The 26,096-nt window shown below is 38.8% G+C and overlaps 1 pseudogene; it reads right to left on the bottom strand.

The window, feature by feature from the left end:
• Window positions 1–5,431: 5,431 nt before the first annotated feature.
• On the bottom strand, window positions 5,432–6,093 carry LOC143398198 (traB domain-containing protein pseudogene; annotated as a pseudogene).
• Window positions 6,094–26,096: the final 20,003 nt, after the last annotated feature.

Raw genomic sequence — 26,096 nt, 5'->3', positions numbered from 1 at the left:
GAACAAGACCCGGATTTACCACTTTACAACTAGAGTCCACTTCTAGGTCTCTGACAGGCGGGAATGGTGGAGAGGTGTTACCCTGAGTATTAAATCCTTTTTCAGGTGGATGCTTGGGACACTATGTTGAGAAAGAATTAAGGTTGTTCCTTGTTAGGAACAGGGGGACTGAGATCATATAGTGATGCCTGGTGGGAGGGATGCAAGGTGGGAGGGATGTCTTTGTAGCTTATTCTCTGGCAAGAAATTTGGAGCTCGATTTGCTCCCAGTGTCATTTGACAGAAGGGCAATAGCTGAGTACCAAGGGACCCAAAGGTGGAGGTGTTAGTTGGAGAAATAAAGACATTCCAGATCCAAGCCAGATAAGTGTTTCTTCTTTCTCTTCACATAATGTAGTTGGTATAATTAGGCTTTCAGGAGGTGAGTATATTGGGCCTTGAAGGCAAAAAGAGACCAGGTTAGCACTCTGAGAAAAGCTTGTGGGTGAAGCCTCAACTACAAGGGCCAAAGTAAAGTTGGAGTTTCCTAATCCTATCCAGTTCTACTCACTATTAGAGTTAGATTGTGACTATTATTGGTGTCACTGGGGGCTACTGGGTTTCAGGAACTCAGGAATGCTTCAGACTTATGGTGTGCCCATTCTTGGTTTCTATGGCCTTTCTAACCAAGACAACCATGTCCAAGGCAAAAAAAAAAAAAAAAAAAAATAGATAAAAATAACAGAATGAGAATTTAGGTAGAATTCATTCACATTTGAGCCAGCACGTAATAACTACCAGCCCTCTCTAACAAAGTCTGGATTAGAGTACAGCAGCATAGACCCCAAGTCGGAAGCAGCCCCTCCCATTCCTGTGGTCACCAGAAAGACGATGGGCAAGGTAGGAACGAGAATGAACACAAATAGGTTTGTGCTCGCCCTCAGGAGTAGAAGAGGTGGAAGTTACTATAGAATTGCATTCAGTCCTGCCCCCAAGGACTTGCCCTGAGTCCTGCCCCCAGAGTCTTGCCTGGCCTTAGCTTCCTGTAGGGTAGGAAGTGGTAAGAGGATCCATGGATGGGCATACTTAACAGTGGAACTGGGAGTGTCTCTCAGAGCTAGTGACGTGGCTCCCTGGCTGCCAAGCAGCATCCAATAATCCTCTCCAGGAAGTGGCGGTGGAAGGGCTGCACAGATGGGCTGGAACGTGGGCAGCAAACACTGACTGTGGCCCCGCAGGCCCTCATGCCCTCATGGACTTGAAGCATGATGAGCCAAGGCTAGTGGAACGGTCACCCCACAGCAGCCTACCCTGAGCATGGGGCAGACCTGCAGCTGGAACCTGCGAGAGCATCCACAATCAGTCCACCTGCTACTTCCTGCTTCCTGACAATCAGGGAGAAAACAGAAGTGGGGCAAACCTGAAGGAAAGCCGACTCAGGGTTGACCAATAGCATTTAGTGCTTTCCCAAACCCTGGTTAGTGTAAGTTTGGACCAATAGCTATACAAGCCCCAGACTAGCACAGTTCACACTTGAATAAATCCCACTCTTACACTCATCCTCATCTGTGGATTTCATTCTTCCAATTTTTGAGCCAAGAGCCCAGAAAGAAGACATTGGCAGTGATGTGTGTGTGCTGGGGTCTACTGCAACACTGGAAGGCACAGCCCTTCACTAAGAGCTGCCACACAATTCTTGCAGCAGAGGCCTGCAGTTTATGCAGATCTCACCCATTAGCAGAAATAAAAAAAAAAAAAAACAAAAACAAAAACAAACAAACAAACAAACAACAAAAAACTGGTTTCACAAGTACCCAGGAAACTTTCAGGATCAGTATTTTTTTCCCTTCTTCCCTTCCTCCTCCTCCTCCCCTTCCTCTCTCCCTCCCTTCCTCCCTTCCTTCTTTCCTTCTTGCCTTCCTTTCTTTCATGCTACAGGGACTCTTTCTTTTCTTGGCCCGTTTTCTCAGGGAGACACCTGTGACTACACCCTCCTAACTGCCACACAATTCATTCTCAACTTTTCTTCCCTCTACCTACTACATACCTGAGAGAACCTCTACATTTTAAACGGTGTCCTGATTCTACAGATAACTTCTCCGCCCCGTTGCTTAATCCTCTAGCCTACTTTTAAGGACTCAAAACAAAATACTAGAATCTCATCAGCTAATAAGAAATTTTAACCCAATTTAGATGATAAGCGGGGCTGGGGTAGTGACTTAGAGCTACAGTGTTTGCCTAGCACGTTTGAGGCCCTGGGTTTGATCCTCAGTATCATATAACACAATAAATAAAATAAAAGTATTGTGTCCAACTACAACTAAAAAATAAATATTAAAAAAAAGATGATAAGGGCTTGACCATTATCAAAGAACATACAATATTCTCTGGTTTAAAGGTGCTCTCTGGGCTTGGCACTAACTACTAATAAATAATCACATTAATTGTTTTTGAAATGAACAGAAGCATCCTTTCTTTTAATGAACTGTGTTAATATTGTTTACAATCATATTTGTTTCTTTTAAAAAAATCACTGAAAGTCATTTCAAGAAATTTTGTAACATTTAAAGTACATATAAAAATGCATACTTTAAATAGATTTCACAGATCACATAGAAATATGAATATATTTAATATATTTAATTTGACATAATAGTGCATTTCAATACTTGATATTGTTTTGACTTATTAAAATAAAATATATAATAATCTATTATGTAAATATATTATTATGTATTTGAAAGACCAAAGAGAAATTTTATCTTCTACTCTTCCATTTTGCTTTTGTTAACATTTACATTTAGATTGTGCAGTGTATTATATTGTTAAATTAAAGTTCATTTTGAAGAATTGTGTTATCAATTGCTTTATCATAGCCAGAAAAAAATTCATCTTAAACTAGAAGTCAACTACTTATAAGAAACTGAGCTTGGCTTTCTGAAATATGTCACATGACTACCCAGTGACAGAAAACATACTGGTTTAAAGGATCAACCTTAGCGGTAGTGAAAATGAGCCCCATCCTGGAAACAGGAGATTTGAATTGTTCATTTGGACCATGATTAGCCAGCCAAGTGATTACCGTTCTTTAACTCTACCTTGATTGTCAAAGATTCCTAATTTATAAAAGTGCAAGATTGAAACTCCTGTTTAATTCTGTTCTTGGATTCTGTGGAGGGGGCAGGGGCTGGGAGAGGATTTGAGCTCAGTTATAATTTGACTTTTTATTCTCTCTGTTGGTGACTGAGGGCACAGCAGTAATAAATGATTTCATTCTATAATTCAATGTTATTGATTTAGAGAGGCACACCATTTGGGATTTTATAAAGTGAGTTCAACTAAGCCAAATTATTACCCATCATAAGGAAAGAATGATAATTAAAGTATAGAGTTTGGGGTCAGAGAGTCAGAGCTCAAAACCCACCCTTCTTCTGGGACTTGGTGATTTCTTTTTTTTTTTTTTAATTTTTGAAAAATTTTTATTGTTGGTTGTTCAAAACATTACATAGTTCTTGACATATCATATTTCACACTTTGATTCAAGTGGGTTATGAACTCCCATTTTTACCCCCCCGTATACAGATTGCAGAATCACATCGGTTACACATCCACTGATTTACAAATTGCCATACTAGTGTCTGTTGTATTCTGCTGCCTTGGTGATTTCTACACCCCTCTTATCTGTAGGAGGAAATGAATACACTGACAGTGCCATTCCACTAATGTAAAATTCTCTGCAATGTGTCTAATATACAGAAATTGCTCCATAATCATTAGCCATTTTTGCTGGTGTAATAAAACTTAAAGAATTTATTTAGAACTCAGCATCTATTTCAGCGTCTAGAATATATTTCACTTTCATAATTTCTACTACACAATATTGAAAGAAAAGTTGAGAATTTCTTGAACAATTCTGACCAAGTCTTTAAACATAGATTGAAAAGCTCTCATTACTTGTTTTGAGTAGTGTGTATTGGCTTAGAGCATGATTATATTGGTACTGTCTTTATATTCTTCTTAGAATATATGATTATAATGAACCAAAATTTTTTTATGGTAATAATTTAGGTTTCTAATAAATAGAATCTTAAATTAGAAAATAACATAATTTAGCTACGTGGAAGTCTGAAGCAGGATGATTGCAAGTTCCACAACATAGTGAGACCCTGTCTCAAAATAAAAAAATATAAAGGGCTGAGGATGTAGATCAGTAACAGAGCAACCTTGGCTTAATCCCCGAGTACTGCAAAATAAAACAAAAACAAACAAACAAAACCCTAAACAGTAATTTAAAATTTAATTATATTCAATTTTAATATTTCTTTAAACATTCTTCAGATATACAAGTGTTAGACAGGTTATGTGCTAAAGACTTGATCCCCAGCTGATGGCATTTTGGGGGGTGGTAGAAACATCAGGAGGTGGGACCTGGTAGGTCACGGGAGTGGGGGTGCCTTTGAAGGGTTTATTTTGTCCGTGGTCCCCTCTCCTCTTTCTCTCACTCTTGTTCTTTCTCTCTTTGTTTCATGGATGCCATGAGATGAATAGCTTTGTCCTATCTGTCATGATGTTTCGCCTTACCGCAGGCTCAGAAATAATAGGGCCAAGTAACCATGGGCTGAGACCTCTGAAACTGGGGGCCAAAATTACATTTTCTCCTAAGAAGTTGATCTTCTCAGGTATTTTGTCACAGCATTAGAAGGCTAACTAACATTAGATCTAAAGCCTTGGTCATGTTTTCATTTTGTTCCATATAATTCATAGGTAGTGTTGTCTCTTTCGGGGTGTAATGATAGCATTGGATTTATTACCATTTACTATCTAAGTTGAGCACACAGTCAATTATTACTATTAACCTAATCTACCATATGTAGAAAAAGTTCTTAGAACATTACATTTAAGATAGTAGTTCTCTAGAATTTAATATTTATCTGAATTCTGTTCTTTGTAAATTATAATTCTGTCAGTACAGCCAAATATCCTATATTTGTTACTCCTAACAGTTCCATTCAGCAATTTCCCCACAATGTTGGCTTCCCAGGTTCTCCCTGGGAATCCTGACCATGATTTACTGCTGAGTGTGGTCACTTCTTCTGGATGGCCCTCCTAGTGGGGCAGTTGGACTGCAAACCATGCTGGAAAATATAGGTGGGCAGCAACAAGATGAGGCTTAGGGTGTCCTGGCCAGACCAGCCCAGCAGTATGCAGGAAGTAGCCTTCACAGCCAGACAGCCCAGTCTGATGGAGATGGAGATGGGCTGCAGGGGGCGTCATGATCTCCTGTATGATGAGGTCGGCACGGCAGTTTTGCATGCAGGGCACTTGGCTCATGACTGTGACATCTCCAACCCCAGAAGGAAAACACACTTCTTTGACTTGGTGTCAGAGGTTGGTGGCAACTTTAGCACCTGATCATGTGTTGCATCATGGATATCAGCTAGAGGTCATGCTACTAGATGATGATGTGGTACAGAGCAGGGAACCTGCCAGTCATCTGCTCCAGGGGGTCCTTCTGCTTACAACATTCCAAGTGGTCCTTGGTGATCAGGTCTGACAAGAAACACAGACCCCAGACCAGCTTGGCCTTCAGTGGCATGGAACTTGCAGAAGAGCACAGAATTGGCCTCCCTGAACTTTATACCAGGGACCATGCCTGGCTGCTCAGTGATGTGGTTGGACACTTCAGCAGCAGCATCTACAGGAGCATGGATATGTGCAAGTTCTGTCTCACATCCTGTTGCAGCCCCTCAAGGCCGACCTCCTCTGTGTCCCATAGCAGTGTTCTCTTCTCCACTCTATTTTCAGCATGGACACTGGTACTGGCAGAGCTCCGTGGTTACTACCAGATGGAGCTGCACCTCCCAGATGGGCCTGGCTATGAGCCTTTTGCTGTCATTGCTTCAGTGGGTCATGCCCACCAGATACATCCTTCTTCCATACTCTACCACCTGCTTGGCCACGGTGTGTGCCTCTTTATCTCCAGGAGCAGGTTTTGCAGTGTGGACAGCTTCTGGGGTTCTCTGGAAAGCCCCCAGGGCACCAACTCCAAATCCCCTGACACAGGACGGGTTCCACACTGGCCTCCTGAGGTGGCTCTTTCTCCTCCTACTCCATGTCGAGGCAGTGGCTTCCTGCAGGGATGATGAAGTCAGAGCAAGGTGACAGACAGCACTCCTCAGCGCGGGCTTCCCCGGGACTCATGGCCCCACCTGGTGGGCTTACCCTGTCATCTTCTGTATTTGGTCCTCCTTTTTCCCAGTGAGCATTCACAATCTTGTATTGTAACCTTGGTTCATGGTACATGTCAGAATTATTTATTCAGTATATCTGTCTCAAGAACCGCTGCCTTTTGAGGCCAATAATGTTTGCTGTTAAATGAAATTGTTTTTCAAAAGATGAAGTGATAGAAATAGTAAATATTACCATTATTCTCAATTTTATGTTGGTTATGTGTTAAATGTTTATTTATGTAAGACACTATGTAAAAGGAAACTTGGAAATATTTGGCCTTGAGGAAAAGAACACATTTCATAGTGAACTGAATGCCCTAAGACTAGCAAGGGGAAGAAGGATGAGGAAGAGGGAGCCAGGTCAGGCCATGAGGATGAAAATACCTACTGTTGGCCCAGTGGGGTGTTTTAATTCTTAATAGGCTACTGAAACCTCATCAGCCATGTTTTACATGGAAAATAAAATTGTGGGGAAAATAAGATGTGTATTCTATAAGACAATTACAAAATCATTTCTAAATCATCTCCATAGTCTTATTATTTTTTGGGGGGGGGGGGAAACCTTGCAATGTAGTGACACATTACTTTTCACTAATGTTTATATTCACTAATTTACATGGACACAATACACAACCATTTCTTTACAAAGCAGTCTTGGAGACTGAGATTTTGGTACAGAGAGCTAATTGAAGGGTACCCTGAAGATCAACAACTTTGAGGTGGGGTTCAGGACCTGCTAGCCTCAAATCTGGCAACTTGACATACAGAACATTTTAAACAGAAGGCATTTGAGAAGTGGCAGGAAGGACTCTGATCTGAAACAAAGCTTAAGAGACCCCTTTTCTATACCTGGAGGAGAGGAAGTTTCTTGTCTCCAAGGTCAGAGGGTCACTGAGAGGAATCTGAACCAACAGCTCTGGATGAATTTCCCCGGTTTACTAAACTCTTGTTCCGTCGTAGTCTCTCATGCCTCTTCTATTCTTCTTCAAACAAAGCTTAAAATACTGAGTTTTAATGATTTCTTTGGGTTCTCATTTCCTTACGGAGTCTCCCATGTCATGTAAAAGTTATATTAAATCTCTATGATTTTTTTTTCCTCATTGTTCTGGTCTCTTGTTATGGGAACTTGAAAGAACTTGAGAGGTTAAATGGAAAGATATGTTTTCCCCTCCAACTTCATGAGGCTGATGAAAATAGGATTGGACTCATCCACCTTCCCAGCATCTGTGGGAAACTGTTGGGAGTAAAAGGTGAATCTGGTATGTCTTCTTCCACCATTTTTTCCACCCCAGGATACAAAGTTTTCTTTAGGAAAGCAGAGACACATTCAAGAGAGAATGCTGGCCATCTCCAGAGGGAGAAACAGCCTGGTCCATGGTTTTATTGTTTCTTTTTAAAGAGAACAGATTGAACTAGACTAGTTCTGTTTCTTTCATTTATATATTTGTAACTAAAAATATTATTTAAAATGAGCACATGTCTTGTTTAGGTTATGATCCTGAGATAGAGCAAAATCCTAATTGGATAAGGAAAAGTAAATTGCATGCAACACATTGTACTTTGGCTAATAAATGTGTTACTATGAAAAATTGAATAAAAGCAAGAGTAGAAATTAAAATATTTCTGGTTATGTTTCACTTCATCAAAAAGTAGAGCCAATGCATGTCTCCTCCCCTGTGAACAGGAAAAAAGAATGAGACCAGGAAAGAAACAAGGTAGATCTTGGTCAGCAAGTGCTGCTCATACTACTATGATGAGGGTTTGCTAGAGGGAGAGGGAGACTCCCAGACCTGATAACTCGGATGATGGGAATCCAAGGTGGTGGTGATGCTGTCAGATCTTATAAGATGTGCTCCCCTGTAGCATGTGATCATCAGTTATATCTGACCTATTTCTCATATTTTTTTTCCTTCAACAGAAGAGACCACTGTTCTTTTCCTATTCTTTTCTTGTTGGTGGTTGAATTCTGAATCTGTATGTGCTTTTCAAATATTAGTAGGAAACTTATAGTTACAATATGAAGATGAACTTCTTTTATTTTTTCTTTTCTTTCTTTCTTTGAGATAGGGTCTCACTGTATAGCCCAGGCTGGTTTCAAACTCCCATCAAGTCAGTTTGCCATTATATTCCTCTTTGGAGTTTATATGAGATCATTAGTTTTGAAATTGAAGCACATAAAATGTATAGGAATAAACTGATTTTTAAAAGTTATGAAACTACTTTCAATCTATTAATACAAATATAGAGAATGTGGCCTCTTAGAATTTACCTGATGGAGACTTACTAAAGACTTCCGCTATAGGTAGATTCTAATGTAAAACAAAAACAAAATAGAACGAACAAACAAAACCAAAACATCAAAATGGAATTAGATTTTAAATGCTGCATTTACATTTTCCATTATTCTTTTCAACAGTACCAACTACCATTAAAGAATGTCCTCTGAATCAATTAACATGCTCCCATGATTCATTTTCTTTTAATGAAACACATGACTAACATTTTTAAAAAGTTACTTTGGGACTGGAAATGTGGCTCAGTGGTAGCGCGTTTTCCTCACATGCATTAAGTCCTGGATTCCGTCTCCAGCACCACAAAAAATAAATAAATGAATGAGTAATCATAATAAAAATTATTTTGCATTCTCATGCTAATCTTTTCTCTACCTTCCATACATAAAAACCTTGGTACGTTGAGAATCTTCAATAAAATTTCCTGAAAGAATGATATTGCAATGCTAGACTTAGGATGGGAATGAATAAATTCTATCACATATACTCTCTCTGATTACATGTGGCAAAATTGATGTTCTAGGAAAAGTTTATTTCTATTCAGTCTTACTTAGGCCCTGTGTTATAGTTGGAAGAAACTGAAATAGATAAGAAGCACTAATTAAGATTTTTTTTTTTCTTTTTTGGTGCTGGGGATTGAACTCAGGAAGTCCACATCCATAGTCCTTTTAATATTTTATTTAGAGACAGGCTCTCATTAGTTAATTAAGGAAATTGATTTTGCCAAATAAATGAAAGTCCTGGGGGACATCATTCATTTGGGTAGAGCATCAGTAGTACCAAGATAGTTTCCTGTTGACAGAAAATTTGAAATTCTGTAACTCAATTGATTTTCACATTCCACATTTAAAGAAGATGTTTACCACGAGAAGCTCTGGAGGAACCTGGGCACAGTGGCATACTCCTGTAATCCCACCAACTTGGAGGCTGAGGCAGGAGCTTCACCAGTTTGAGGCTTGCCTGGGTAACTTAGAAAGACTTTATTTAAATAAATGAATAAATAAAAATTAAAATATAAAAAAGGCTGGGATGGGAGGAGTCCAGTGTTAGAGCATCCATGAGTTCAATTCCCAGGAACTAACTCTCTCTCTCTCTCTCTCTCTCTCTCTCTCTCTCTCTCTCCTTTACTGAGTATCCTTAGCTAGTGAATCTAGAATCCATAGATAAATCTATAGATGAATATAGAAGGTCCTAGAGCAGGGTAACACATAAAGACACATTCACAATAGGGAATGAGGGATCAGTTTCAAAAAAGATACCAGCAGCAGACCCTGATGGCTGAGAGATGTCTCCAAAGGGATATGGGCCTTGGAAAGGAAGGATGCTGAAAGGTTTGAGAACAGGCCCTCTCCAAATATGCCTCTTTGTCAAATGGATTATTTGGACCTAAAGACAACTGAGAACTAGGGTCTCAGTTGCATGGAAAACTCTTTACTTGTCCCCAAATAGGCTGTAGATTCTGACTTTTATAAAGGAAATTTACATTTGTAAAATCATCTCTGTACCAGGAAGAAAGCTACTTCCTTTTCCCCAGTAACAATTCTTATCACCTGAGAGATGCTTCTCTGCTTAGGTGTTAGTCAGCTTTCCATCACTTGTTGGTGTTTTAGAATACCTGAGAAAATCAACTTAAATGAGGAAAGATTTATTTTGGTTCACTGTTTAAGAAGTTTCAGGTCACAGTCACTTGATCCTATTGCTTTGGGCTCTGGGTGAGGCAGAGCATAATGGTTGGGAGTATGTGGTAGAGGAGAGCTTCTCACCTCATGGCAGTGAAGGAGTGTGAGAGAGCAAGGAAGGGCTGGGAGATAAAATACACCCTTTAAGGGCACATCTCTAGTGACCCACTCCTCCAACTAGACCCCACCCCTGAAGTTTCCACTACCTCTCAGTGGCACCACCAGTTGGGGACCAAGTCTTCAACACGTGAGCCTTTGAGGGACACTCCAGACTCAAACTATAACATTCTTCCTCTGGCCCCAGAGCCTCATGCCCATCTCACAAGGTACGATGCATTCAGTCCATCTCGGAGAGTCCCTGTAGTCTTAACAGTTTGAGTATTCTCAAAAATCCAAGTCTAAAGACTCCTTCAAGGCTCAAAGCAAACTCTTAGCTATGAACCTCTGTAAAAATAAAAAAAAAAATTGAAAAAAATTTCACATATTTCCAACATACGATGGTAGAACAGGCACAGAGTAAACACTCCCATTGTAAAGGTAAGAAATAGAGGCATAGAAAGGTGGGAGCCAAGCAGAGCAAACATTAAGTCCTGTAACTCCACAGACAGCATCTGGGGTCCATAGTGACTAGATGTGGGCCCCAAAGGGTTGGGGCAGCCTTGTACCCCTCTGACCTTGCCAGTTGCAGCCTACCTAGCCTCTCTCTTGGGCTGGTTCTGTTCACTTTCTGCAGCTCTCCTTAGCAGATATTGCACATTCTTGATGTCTTTTAATTTGGGGGATCTCTACTGTAGCTTTGACCTCATTCATTGACCTCTCAGGGTCTGCCCAAAGGGATTCAAATCTTGCCACACATGGTCTTGACTCCCAGGCCTTCCTCTGAAGTCTCACTGGAAACTTCTGTGACCTCATAATTCTTGCATTCTACATGTCAGCAAAACCAGTACCAGGTGGGTGATCCCAAGGTCTGCAGCTGCCTTGAGCAGTAAGTAGCCAGGCCGACTAGGACCTACAGCAGCCTGAGTGGGTCTCTGAGCATGGTGAAAAATTCCTGGAGAAAAAACTTCCTAGGCAGCCCTGTGAGAGCAGGGTACTCCAGTACTCTTTTCTCAAAGCTTAGTGCATCTCTATTCAAATCATCAGGTGGTCTCTTCTGACATCCTCATAGAAAAATGACGAGGTCATGCCACCTGTCAGGAGAGAGATATCATTATTTTTCGACTACTTTCTGTAGCTGTGAGGCCCCTTGGCACTTTTATTTTGCTTTGAGCTCTAGCCAGTCATATTTTCTGTGAGATTCCTCATTCTGTTAGCTGTCTCTGAATATTTTCTCTTCCTACTGCTCAAGGGAGAAACTGGTTTGGTGTTTTATACATTTGCAGAATGGAGAGAGGGATGTTAGCCACAGACGCTGCCTGCCAAGTCTCATACGTTTCCAAATGACCGAACTCTGGATCCAACACTGTGCTAGTCACCTTTTCAAAGAGTGTGACATTTCTTGTTTAAGAATTCATTTCCTGCAATTACATGCAATTAGTCTCTTCACCAAAAGTAGTATCAGTTTCTGGCTGTTACCCAAGTCTGATTATCAAAAAGACTATCTTTCATTTAAATACGAATCACTTCACTGAACTCTGAGCTCTGAGTTCAGGGATTATGTTTTTCCTCATTTGCTTCAAAGGTGTTCAGATGGTACCCCAAAATATGCCACTTGAACATTAGGATTCTTTTGAGTAGAAAGGAACTAAAATGAAGCAGATACAAGCAAACTCTTGTTTTATAGATAAAATATAACTGGGTTTTACGTATTATAAATACAATGGGCTCATTTGAAACTGGCCTTTACTTCCCCTAACTCCCTCTTCCCACCTGACCCCTACCTAATACTTTGTGGAAGAGAAGCTCTTCCTTAAGTTTTAGTAACCGGGAAGCAGGAGGTGAAAGCCCATTGCTATGTTCCTGCAGAGGAAAGGAAAGACACTCTCCCAGGTGAGGAAGACCTTCCTAGGACATGGTCTTCCTGTTTGTTGAACCTCTTATCCCTCCTATAAAAGCCTTTAGTTCTCTGAACTTCCTAAGATGGAGGTTTGAGGTGGGAAGTAGCCTCTATCTTCTTCAGAGTTGACCTTGAATAAAACTGTTTCCTTCCACCAATTCTGTTTCTTAATTTTTCAGTTAAGCAGTAAGCAGCAGGGACATTTCATTCCTGTAAAATATATGCATTATAAAAACCCTTGCTTTTCAGTTTCCAAAAAGCCCTGACATAAATAGTATTATTTTAGGAACCCGAGTCTCTCAGGTGATAAGAGTTGTCTCCTGGGTTTTGGGAGTAGCTGTCTTCTTAGTACAGAGACATTTTACAAGTGGAAATTCCATTTATCCATGCAAGTTTTCTTTCCAATAGGGAAAATTTATTGTCTGTTTTTAGGCTGGTAGGGAGAGGAAAAGAGCTTTCCCTGTATCTGCTAGTTCTCAATTGCCTTTATGCAAGAAAAGAAAAGAAAAGAAAAAAATCCATAAGTCAAAGTTACGTTTTGGAATGGCATTTTTCTGGTGTGCTTTAGCATTAAGGAATGGTTTAAGATTGTGGTGATGGTCAATAGCTGTTTAGCTATTGAGAATATTTTAGGCAACTTTAGAAAGTAGATATTCAAATGTGTTGCTTGAGGATGAGCTAGCTTTAGGATTCCCAGGGGCCCCTTTTACTCCTAGGTTTTACTTTCCATGGTTTCAGTTATCTGTGACCAACTGTGGTCTAAAAATAGTAATATTTGTCTTGAATCTTTCAAAAGAGAGAGAAATCATATTCACATAACTTTTACTACAGTATATTGTTGTATTTTATTATAAAAAGGAACAAATGCCACAAATAGTTTAAAGATCTTAATTGGCTTTATTTTCACTTCTAGAATTGGGTATCACTTCATTCCATGAACTAGAATGAGTGTTCTGGTGAGCTGGGTGAAAGATGTTGGTTTCATAGACAGAGAAGGGCTGAACAAAGCAGGAACAACAACAACAATAACAAAAAATTGATTGCATTTCAAAGTTACTTTCCCTGTAATACAAGGACAGGGAAATAGAATAGTAGAAAAATAACTGATTAGTCAGCATGAAGTTAATTCAGGTGACCTTTATTTGTGGAAGGATTACAGCAGGTAGAATTTCATCCTCCTGCCAGTTGAAACTGGCCTGTTTGGGAAATCCGGTTGGGGATTTCTGGGGACTCTCCTGAGTCCCCAGAAAGGTCAGAGAATAAACTTGGCTTCCTGTTTTCTGATGTGGAGCTTAGCATGGGTGACTCCATTTAGATTTTTAGTCCAGTCTGCTGGGACCCTATGAAGGAACTTAGTCCAAAACAATGGCCGGCCTCTGGTAGTGTTTTTTTTTTTTTTTTTTTTTTAACAATTACTAGTTAACTGTTGTCAGTCTCTTGCTATACCTGACTTGTAAATTAAACTTTATCATAAGTATGTATGTGTAAATATGCTTCAGGCATCTCTGGGAGTCTTGGTACTGTGTTTGGATTCCCTGACATATTGTAAGGCAATAATAGAAACAGGAAGTGGGATAGGAGTTGCTAAGTCTGCCCCACTAAGGCAGGTATCCAGAGAGTGAGCAGCAGAAGCTAGTAAGGTTTATCTCAGTTTGAACATTGTTTCATACTTTGCAACATATATACATTTCATTTGTAGGAAGGGTATTCACAATATAACCAACATAGGGTGCCGGGTCCCTATTGATGACCATGTTCCACTGAGCCTCACATGCTCTGGAAGAATCTGGGATATTAGTTCACAGTTGGGTTAAGTAAACCCTTTGTTCTGCCTCTTCATTGGCCCCTGGAAACACCCCAGGAGGTACTTCTTATCCAATCTACACCTGCCAGATTGAGAATGGAGGATAGCTTTCTTTGTCAGTAAGAAACACCTCTACTTTTTTTGTGCAGAGCATGTGTTCAACATTTTTTCTACTCACTAGTTGAAGTTTTGGAATAAGACATCTTTTGAAATAGCCTTTATTTGACTCAGAAACTTTTTTTTTTTTTTTGGTGCTGGGGATTGAACCCAGGGCCTTGTACATGTGAGGCAAGCACTCTACCAACTGGGCTATATCCCCAGCCCTCAGTAACTTTTTTTTTTTTTAATTAAAATATTTTATTATGAAATTTAAAAAATTTTACAGAGAATAATTGCAACCACCTCAGGGATAAAAGTCATGTCAAAGAAACATGCAACCTGTACTTTTAAAAGTTGGTTTTTCCTTGCCAGATCCATCTCATGCTGGGAAAGAAACTTCCCCAACTCCCTGGTTCAGGGAACCCCAAGGAAGAATCAGGTTTACAAACCAGGCTAGCAGCATACTTTATGCATGTTTCCTGGCTTTTGTTCTCACCACGTAAAGTTCTGATGCTGTTATAGGTCTGGGGAAGACAGAGGTTATTTTGGCCAGACTGAGAATAAATTCATATTTTTATTGCACCATCATTTTTGTTGGATGCTTGAGCAGGGCTGAAAATCAAATCCAGCCCTTTGGTACCCCCAGAGGCAAGCCTCTGGCTTGGGAGGGCTCTGGTAACATAACCACCAAATGTTTCAATCTAGCTATATTTTGCTTCCTGTACTAAAAAATAAAAAATTACAAATAAATCCATGTTCCTTTGTTCTAATAGCCAAATACATTACCATCCCTTCTATGTCACAAGTAATGCTAACTACAGATTGTTATTCATGTTTTCCATAAAAAAAAGTCTCACTATACTTGCATATAGTCTTTTCAATTTTGTGGAAATAAAATCATGTATGTATTTATTATCCAACAACTATGTGTATTCATTGAATATGTTTTTGAGACTATTTGACATACATTGCTTTAATTTAATTTTTAACTATTGTATGTTAGTTTATTGCTTTATTATATAATAACTTATCCATTCTTCTACAAAATGGATATTTAAAGTTATTATACTTTTCACTTTTATGGAGAATAATGTAATGAACATTGTTGGGAAAATATCATCAAAAGTAAAATCTTTTCATAAGCTAGAAAAGATCTTCTGAAAGGTGGTTTAGAAAGAGAAACAGGTTTTTAAACTGAATGAGTATTAACCAGAATGTGGTGCATCTCACGTATAGTCCACAAAGAGGAGGCAAAGACAGGAAGAAATCTCACTCTCTAGCCAAACAGGTACAACATAAACATGTCTGTTTAGAACAGAAAATAATTTTGCAATCGGGGGCAAGAGTTCCACCAAAGCAAGGCTCTCTCTTTTCTGCAGATAGTGAAAGACTGGGGCACAGTCTCCTCTAAAGTTCACCTTTTGGAGATAACTCCCAAGACCTTGAGAAAGACATTCCTGGGTCATCAAGCTGGCAAGTGGCTTATTTGGCTTTTTAAAAAGCTTTATATACATTTCAAAGAGAAAAGAAAATTGCAAGTTTTCTAAAATAGACCTTGTAAGAAGAGGGAAGGGAGATAAGTCTCCTGTTTTCAACAAACATTTTATGTGTCTCATTGTGTCTATGGGTAGGTTATTAATAATATATATACATAGAACTGAAATTGCCTTTTTGTAAAACATACTGTTTTGTAACTTTCCTAGACATTGTAAAATTACTTTCCAGAGTGTTTTACCCAATTACTCTCTCCAGCATTTCTTTTTCAAAATCTTCACAAAATAGTACGTTAATGTCAGATTATACGTGTATGTGTGTATTTTTTACAAAAAAATGAGTGAAAACAGTGTCACCTTTAGTTTTTATTTTTCTGATTAAAAATGGGTTATTGAGAGCCACAGTCGAAGGGGCCCCAGCAAACTTCCAGCTGCCAGCAAACTTCCAGCTGCCAACTGATTGGCTCCTCTGCATGATGCTCATTGGGCTGTTTCCCCACCCTTTCAGACCACAGAGCTGCTCATTGGGGGACTTTTTTTGGCTCTGCCCATGTGACCCAGCCAATCAGCCTCAAGAGCAGGAGGAGTGGGGGAGAGGTAGAGGCTTGTGGGAAGCCGGTGGTGGCAGTTGGGCTCTGAAGGTTTCCCTGAGGAGCTATGTGGTTTGGTGTGTGTGTTCTAAAAATAAAGTTCATTTCTTTTGACAAGTGGCTCCTGAATTGTGGCCAGCCAGACTGCGGCAATGGGTGATCTCTTCATATGTTCTTTAGCCAATTGTATTTTCTTTTCTTTGGTTTGCCTATTTGTTATCTTTTAGAATTTTTCTGTCTTTTTTTTAGCATTTTTTAAAACTCTTATAAATTCAGAACAATACTTTTATATTAATTATAAGCTTGGCAAATATTCTGTGGGTCTATGATTTGTATTTTTAATTAAATTTTAAGTAATTTTCAATGTAATTATGGTGTTTAATACAAATGTCATAATGGAAGATATGTGTTATAATAGACGAGAAATCTGTGATATTGAAAATAAATAGTAACCTCTCCATGTTCACTCAGGTGGTTGTTAGCAGGCATGCGACCCTCAGAATGTGGGTTTCAGCTGAAGATAGCCTCATGATGTGGCTGCTGTCTTCCCCAAAGGTAAGAACACTGAGAGAGAACAAGCGTGAGTATTTGGGGAAACCACAGACTTCATATAAACTAACATTTAAACAAGTATACTATTATTTCTCTCATACCCTCTTTATTAAAAGTAAGTCAGGGCTGTGGGTGTAGCTCAGTGGTACTGCACTTGCCTAGTATGCATGATGCCCTAGGTATGATACTGATGGGTGGGGGATTCTTTAAAAGTAAGTCAGGGGATGAGATTGTGACTCAGTGGGAGAGTGCTCATCTCACATGTGTGAGGCACTGGGTTCAATCCTTAGCACTACATAAAAATAAATAAATAAATAAAGGTATTGTGTGCAACTACAACTAAAAAAATAATATTAAAACAAAAAATAAAAGTAAGTCAGTCAGTCCACCCCCAGTGAGTAGGAGATCACACAGGGCAAGAATACTAGGAGCCAAGACAACTGGCGGCCATCTAAGAAGACGTGTATCAGTGCATTTTTGAGTCATTGTCAATCTACAACTGTTTGGAGCCTCTGAATCTGATTCCTAGTTTGGTTGATCATAAACATCTTGGTTGTAACTATTTGTTCTTCAAAAGCCAAGGCATCTCCATGTGTTGAGAAGATAGATGACTACCCTCTTGATAATAGTGTGACCTGTTTTCCGATGAAGTCTTTAGCAGCAACCCTTTATTCCTGCTGTTTTTGTAATGATGCCTTTGGAGAAATTTTCTTGAACATTTTCTTTCCTCTATTCTCTTATTTTAAAACTTCCCTCAGGGAAGATGTTGGGCCTCTTCTTTTCTCCTCATCTCCTCTTATACTCCTTTTTTCTTCTAGTTTTGGTCTTTTGTGCTAGAGAGTTTTGTCAGGATTGTCCATTCACAACTGAAAATGAGACACTAAAAATCAGATCTATCCTCTGTGAGAGTAGAACTCAAGAGCTTGGAGATTTCATCTGAAAGGTCACAAGGCAATGAATTAGCAATGTCAGAATCCCAGGAAGAAAAAGATGATGTTCAAATTAGGACAGTTTTAGGAAAATTAAAGGAAATGACAACTTACAGTGATGTAGACAGTGTTGGAAACATGCAAAGGATAGACACAATCTGAGGTTATGACTATTTTGTTCAGGGGAATCATGGGAAGAAGTGGTTACTGGATGTTAGAAATGAGTCTTGTAAAAGAAACCAGGACCCTTGATAGTCTCAATCAGCAAGGGATCTGCATATAGGAGAGCAAGAGAATAAATTCAAAATTTATCTCCTTCTGCCCTTGTATCTGTACCTGATCTCCCTCATTAATCAGGTCAATGAGCTCACTTATGTAGTTCTAAGTGACCAGATTCCTGGGACAGAGAATAAGGTGTGGGAGAAGAAAGAATAAACCTAGGGAAACCTTGGAAATCTGTCATGCTGAGTGTCTCATTACGGACATTCAGATATCAGGACATATATTTCTTGTCTCTTGATTGCATTAGTTCCCTGTCATTGTGGTGAAGGTGGGCAGGGTAATGGGAGGTATATATAAGTCTGGTGACTAGTGTTTTAAGAGCCAAGTACAGCAAGGGGGGAAGGTCTCCATTTAGCATGTGAATTATTGCCTGACATCAATATTTTAAATACTTTATTTCAACAGACTTTCAGTTGAGATTGGTATTCCCAAATCCAGATGTTCTATGGTTTAACCTCTCCAGAAATTAAGCCACTTATTTTCTCCTTGCATCTGAGATACAAGTTGCCTGTACTTCTTAAAAAAAAATTCCAACCCCACTCCACACATCTGCTTCTAGAAATTCATTGTACCTTACATCTTGAAATTTTTGTAGGGTTCTGTCATGTGTTGATTTGCTTTCTGCCGTCTTTCTTCTTGTAGGCTTAGATCATTGCTTTTTCTGCTCAAATAAATCCACCTATATCCAGATTCAAAAATTGTGTTGACATCCTTTGTTATGCCTTTTAAAAATCTATTTTCCTAACATTTTCGTGGGCAGAGAGTGCAGAGGAAGATATTTGTTAAATTTAAAAAATTTAGTTAGAAGTATCATTTCTTAAGCTTTTAAAAACAAATTCCATGAGTAATATTTTGATTTCCAGGATTTTAATTGGATCTTTTTCTTACATGTTCATGCTTCATGATTTCTTATTCTTTTTAAAAAGTAATTTGGGCATTCTAATATACTTATTTTAAAATGTTTTTTTTTTTCCTATCAGCTTGTTGTATTTCATTTAGTATAGGATGTGTTCTTTTTCTAATTGTTGGTAGTTTTGTCTAACATTTTTTTCAATTTGTTTGGAAATTTTGGTTTGGAATTTGTGTTTCTTATTGTCACTTTGAACAAGATAATTCTCTCTCTATTGTCTTCTGATTGGAGTTTTTCTGTATCCCCCATGAGTTCCCCAAGGCTCAAATCAAGCACCAGGTCATCAGTGGTGGCCCAGGCCAGGGACAGAATGTGATGATGGGGATATTGCAGAGGCACCAGGCCACTTGATCTCATGCTGATGGGGAGACTGTGTTACCTCCCACCTCCCTAAGTGTGCAGTTTTATATAAGTCTCTGCAGGGGCTGAGAAGGTAGACTTTATCAACCTGCTTTCATGGAGCTGGGGACCCAGTACCTTTCAGCTGAGCCTAGCCGTTGGTCCCTTCTTAAAAAAGAAAACATGATACTTCTGTTTGTTTCTGTGTCTGTGTCCAGGGCCAAACCAGCTTGCAGTCTTAGTCTACTCCCTGTTTTTTCTTTATCTCTCTCTCTTTTTTTTTCATGGCAAAAGGCTAGAGGGACAAACCTACACATTAGTTCTTCACGAGAATTTCAGAACTAATTTTAGTGAGGAAATACTTTAAGGCACAGGCTCTCTCTCCCATGTGTGTTGCAATCTCCCTCATCCCACCCAGTTCCCTGTGACATGAATGGGAATGAAGTAATGGGATGTGATGGCCAGGATGCAGTGGTACAGAAAGTTGGAGGTGGGCTCACTGAATGTGATCAGAGCAAGTCTCCTTTTGGAGGTGACTTAAATTAAGACTTTCAGAAAGAGAAAGAGCAAGCCACAAGAAGATCATATAGAATTAGGCTCCAGGCAAAGGGAACAGTATATCAAAAGTCCAAGTTAGCAAAGAGTGAATAAATTCAATGAGTTGAGAGGAGCCAGGGTAGGGGGCAGCAGGACAGCAAAAGAGGGCCATAAAGTGAGGATGACAGGGAGGTCAAGAACCGCATCACCCAGGTTTTAGCCAGTACACAGTGTAAAGACATCAGAAGGCTTTCTTTAGGCACTGAATGAGGCAAACAGAAGAAGGAACAACACTGTAATATGCCAGGGAGACATGGTAATGACTTGGACTAGGGGACTAGTCCTGGACATTAAGATAGGAAAGGTAGACATATCAAATACATAGCTGAGTCATGATCAAAGTTGATTTAATGAATATATTGGTGTGGGGGGGGAAGGAATAGTAGTTAGGTGACCTACACATGGTTTGTCCAACCAGGTGGCTGGTGAGATGGAAGACACTAAGAAAGTGAAGACCTGAGCAGGAGATAGGATGAGAAAGAGATTAATATTGGTTTTTTTTTTTAAAGATAAAGTTTCATCCTGAGTTTGGTATTCTAGACCTAGTCTGCCCTGTACTTTGCTACCCACATCCATTAATAAATCCTTAAGTGCAGTCGCCCCTTGGTATCTTCAGGGGATTTGTTCCAGGGCATCCTGTATATACCAAAACCTGTGTATATAAATCCTTTATATAATACGGCATTGTATTTTCATATAACCTACACACATCTTTCCATGATATTTAAACCATCTCTAGATTACTTATCATACCTAGTGTACTGTAAGTGCTGTATAAATAGTTCTAGACTATATTCTTTTTTTAAATTTATTTATATTTTTTAAAAATTTGTAGATGGACACAATACCTTTATTTTATTTATGTGGTACTGAGGATTGAACCCAGTGCCTCACACATGCTAGGCGAGTGCTCTACCAATAAGCCACAACCGAGCCCCTCTATTCTTTAAGGAAAAAAAACAAGAAAAAAAATCTGGATATGATATATATATATATATATATATATTATATATGTATAAAACAAATCCCTTCATCTTCTTGTTTACTCATCATTCCTAAATCTAGCAGACTAGGTCTAGAATATCAAACTCAGGATGAAACTTTATCTTTTTTTTAAAAATTGAAAGTTTCTTTTCTCTTTTTGTTTTGTTTTGTTTCTTTTTTGCTTTTTGCCATTAAAGCTTTTCTAAAAGGAAGAGTTATCATCAGGGGATGATATCATAGAAAAATGATTACAGAGCTGTGTGAGTTGTTGAGCTAGAAATAGCATATGTTGAATTCATCTTTATCTTGTCTTATTGGCTGAGAATTTCTTTTTCAATTTTGATATATTTTTCCCTTCAGGCATAATATCTTAGCTCAGACTAAAGAAGCTTATAAGATTGAAGATAGCTTTTGTAAATGGTAAAAATTACCAGTTTTATGAAAAACAAACACCAAGATTTTAGTATGAACAAAAGCAAGCCAGGCTTGGTGGTGCATGCCTATATTTTTGCTATTTAGGAGGCTGAGGCAGAAGGATTGCAGGTTCAAGGTCAGCCTGGGCAACTTAGCAAGACCCTGTCTCAAAAAAAAAATAAAAATGGGTTGGGGATATAGCTCTGTGGGAGAGCACTTGCCTAGTATGAGTAGGGCACTGTGTTCAATCCCAGTACCACAAAACAAATAAGCAATCAAAAACTCAAGATAATGTCTGTTAGCTTTGTTATAGACAGGCTCTATGGGCAATGACAAAACGGACTCCATTTTACCCTGAGACTCCATATCATGTAAGAAATGCTTCTTTCATGGGAACACTCTGCCTCTGTACCCATTAACAGTCGCTTAGTATAGCATGTTTGGCAACACAAAATGGCAATTCTTATACAATGTGAAATTGTTGCTCTTTTGGTTCACATTTTTTTCTTGGACAATGCACCTCTACTAACTAGAGGTTAGTAGCCATTCTTTGTGTTGTAGTCAACTGAGGTAATTTTAACTCACTCCCCTTTCTGCTTATGCTTTTAGATCTCATGGTTTTGTTTATGGTTTTGAATTATAGCAACAGCCACTTATGATTAATGTGGTTTTGGAATGTAAAGGTCTGCGCTAACCTAATAGTGGCATTTATTGTTATATATTTATATTTGCAATGATATAATTTGATCAGTTTAATTCCCACTCCCTCCCTCCCTCTGGTTCCTTTCCTCTATTCTACTAGTCTCCCTTCTATTTTCATGAGATTTTACCCTTGCACACACACACACACACACACCTTTTCCCCCTCTCTAGCTTCTGCATATGAGAGGAACATGACCCTCGGTTTTCTGAGTTTGACCTATTTCAAATTCAATCCACTTACCTGCAAATGACATAATTTCATTCTTCTTTAATGGCTGAAGAAAACTCCATTGGGTGTATAAATCACATTTTATTTACCAATTCATTCATCGATGAACACCTAGACTGGTTTTCATAACTCATAAACAATGGTAGGCATGTATCGCCAGTATAATGACATTAATTCTTTAGGATAAATACCAAGGAGTGGTAAGCTGGGTCATATGGTGGTTCTTAGTCTTTTGAGCAACCTCCATACTGATTTCCAAAGTGGTTTTACTAATTTACAGTTCTACCAACAGTGTCAAAGTGTTCCTCCTCTAACTACAAGTGTAGCAGTTTCCTAGTAGTTGTAAGGATTATGTTACTTTAAACACTTAACATGGAAACCACACCCAGTGCAGTTAGATACAGCTGCTCAGGAGCAGAGACAAAACCAGAAGCCCCCATCTCAAGCTCAGTTTACAGCTTAGCCCATTGAGAAAGATGGGGACAAAATTTTCTGCCTCTACCTTCTTGTGCTGAGAATAATTATGTGGTTAAATTCCTGTGAAACCACTGCATAGTTTATTGTGAGCTCTGCAGTCTTGGTATAAACTCAATCATACTTATTTATAATATAGGGAAAGTTAATATCTAAGGCTTCATACTAGAATGGAAGAGGCTAGTTGTTTCATAATAATAGAATCTTAGTTGTAGAGTCATTGAGAGAGTTAAATAAAATGACCTACATAACACACTTAACAGAGTACCTGGCAAATTAGATGATTAATGATCATGGTAACAAAGGGTTGATGTCTTCCTCTGGGATTTATCCTCTTTTTTGCAGAATTGCTTGAAACCAAGATATAACATGGCCAGGTAAAGGCAAAAAAAGGCAAAACTCTGAGTACCCTAAAATGGATAGTTAGCCCAACTATTCAGAGATGTTGACAGTGTGAGTTTGTTAATGGACTGTCTCCAGATAAGTGAATACGACAATGGGAAAGAAATATTTTAATAGTTCCATGAACTAATGACAGAAGTCAGTATCCTCTAAAAAGGGTGAGAGCTACTTTCTTCTTTCAGTTACTGATTGAAATGAGTCTCCCTTTTAATGTATTGCACTCATTTTATTAAAGATGAGAAATTTTGTGCCTGCACATTTCAAAACTCACACTCCCGAAGTAGAAATGGTTACATAGTTTGACATACTATTTTTCTATAATAGGAACTTGAAATGAGCTCCCTTTCCCCTCAAAAATGCCATTTTGCATTGGGCTTGGTGGCACAGGCCTATAATCCTAGTTACTCAGGAGGCTGAGGCAGGAGTATTGCAAGTTCAAGGTTAGCCTGGGCAACTTAGTGAGATCCTATCTCAAAATAAAAAATAAAAAAGAGTAGAGGTGTAGCTCAGTGATGGAGTCAGTACCCACTTAGCATGCTCAAAGTGGACTCCAAGATACACACAAACCTAAGAGTTTAACAGATGCTCTGAGAGCTTAAGCCATGGCAGGGCTACATACTATTAACTACTTTTCAAAAATCCAGAGCTCAGGCTACGACAGCACCACACCCAGTTAGCCTTTGAACTAATCTCCAAAGCCTGCCAGTCAACTGCCCTGTAGAGGGACCAAGTCCAGGGACCTTGCTTGTCCTCATGGATCTCTGCTATTTGCCACACCAATCTCCCCTGAGAATTGTTACTAAAAAGGTACACTTCAGACTAATTAGACTTGACTTTCTACAGAGGCCTACTTGCATTCTAATTAAGCAACTAGATGTTAGTAATTGGATTCCAAATTAGAACTCTTTTACTACATGGTTAACATACCTTGTCTCTTGGGTGTATTCCTGAGATTTGTTCCTGTCATTCTTCATCTCTTTAAGTTTCATGAACCAAAAGCAAAGGAAAAAAAAAACCTTCTTTGGTAATAAACCATGTGATTTATGAAATCATACTTTGATCAGCTCCTTATTTTAACCTGAAGGCTAGGTGGAGTAGGGTAGGAACAGACTTTGATATCTTGATGTGAGAGCCAAGATGCAGGTCCAAACCCTTTTGTGTTACTTTATGTGACAGTAAAAGAAGGGATTAAGATGTGATTAAATTAGGGGTCTTGAGATGGGGACACTATTCTGAATTATTCAAGTAGGATCTAAATTTATTCCGTGTGTCCTTATCAAAGGGAGGTAGAGAGATATTTGGCACAAACAGAAAAAGAAAGACAATGTGACCACACAGGCAAAGATTCAAGTGATGAGGCCACAATTCAAGGAATGCCAGCAGCCCCCAGGAGCTGGAAAGGGCAAGAAACAGAAAGGTCAAGTCTTCAATGGCAAAGATTTTTTAAATTACCTGCAAAGTAGTTGTCCCAATGGCAAATCTGGCATGAGTACCAAGTAGTTGTCCTAGCATATATTTATTACATCTCTTATGGGTATGGTAGCCTGTGAAGCATTATCAAGAAGAACTCTTTTATTCCCTTCTTTTTATAATTAGTTGAGATGGTAAATGTTTTGTGGAGGAGTGCCAATGGGTGCTTGGAGGTTTGGGAAAGTTTAGCAAGTCTGATTTTGACTTGTAAATTTTGGACAGACAATCTTGTACAAGATGTTAGCTTTCAGATCCAATTTTTCTTGACCAACCTGAATATATCAAAAGAACATATGCACCAGAAGCCAGGTATGTTGGTGCAAATCTGTAATCATGGCTACTTGGGCAGTGGGAGGCAAGAGGATTCAAGTTCAAGTCCAGCCTGGGCATTTTAGACTCTGTCTCAAAGTAAAAAAAAAAAAAAAATTAAAAAGGGCTATAAATGTTGCTCAGTGGTAGAGCACTTGCTTAGATTTAGCATGTATGAGGCACTGGGTTAATCTCCTGTGCCGAGAGAGAGAGAGAGAGAGAGAGAGAGAGAGAGAGAGAGAGAGAGATAGAGATAGATAGATATGGGGGTGGGGATGGGTAGGGGGAGGAGAAGGAGAAGGAGAGATAATAATTTACTGGTCAAGAAAGCTATAAGATTTGTAACTGATGATCAAACTTGGATTTGAGCTTTTTAACAGTTACGTTGGCCACTTCAAAATCTATCTAAACGTTGGTCCTTTGTAGTTAGCAAATTGAAGAATAACTGAAGATACACACACTTTTAATTATAGTATATACTAACTCTGCTCCCAAACCAAATTCTCATACAACAAACAACTGGGACTGGATTTATCTTCTAAAACAATCTCTTCTGTTGCATAGTGAATGATAATAGAGTATTTAGTGTGCAATTTATGTGTTATTTGTTTTCCTGCAAATGGATACTTGTAAGGTTTATACAGGCTTCAGAACGAGTTGTCCTGCAAAGCATTCCTTTCTGGTTGTATCATCAATTTATTTGGCATTTCTTCATCAAAAGATTCAAAGGAAGCAACAGCTTTTCCTTGTACCCAAATGATCATTGATTACAAATTAATGACATTCAACATTACCAATTACTAAACGGCATCTTAGTGATTTGAATGGCTCGTAAATTGGGACCAATCTGAATTTCTTTCTAAAATATATATAAAAGTGTTTATTAATTTCCCCTGGGGTTTTAGCTGCAAATGTTAAATGACTATTTTTTTTAAATTTTCTTTTTCACCAAGTTTACTTTTTCCTTTTCTCATTAACCTAATTGCTTCCATGTTTCATAAGCGTTGTTGGATTAGTTGTGCTACTCACATGATGATCCAGAATATGAGTTTAAGGAGTTCACAGCAGGACAGAGAATCCCATGTGCTTTATTACGATGGCTTTAAACATATTTAAATGTGATTGGAATTAGATAGACATAGAAGAAAATAATCAGAGAAAATTATGTAACAGCCATTCTAGTAGATTTAAAGCCATTTTCATCTATGAAATTACCTGGACATGAAGTAGAGAAGTCTAACAAGTTGTATAATATGGGGGCAGGTGTTAAGCTGTAAGAAAGACCCAAGAAAATACCTTCCTCTGAAATGGAGAAAAGGAGAATAAAAGGGTATGGTACCCA

The sequence above is a fragment of the Callospermophilus lateralis genome, chromosome 4 (assembly GCF_048772815.1).
Source record: "Callospermophilus lateralis isolate mCalLat2 chromosome 4, mCalLat2.hap1, whole genome shotgun sequence".
Lineage (NCBI taxonomy): Eukaryota > Metazoa > Chordata > Mammalia > Rodentia > Sciuridae > Callospermophilus > Callospermophilus lateralis.
This window is presented reverse-complemented; position numbering and strand designations above follow the sequence as displayed.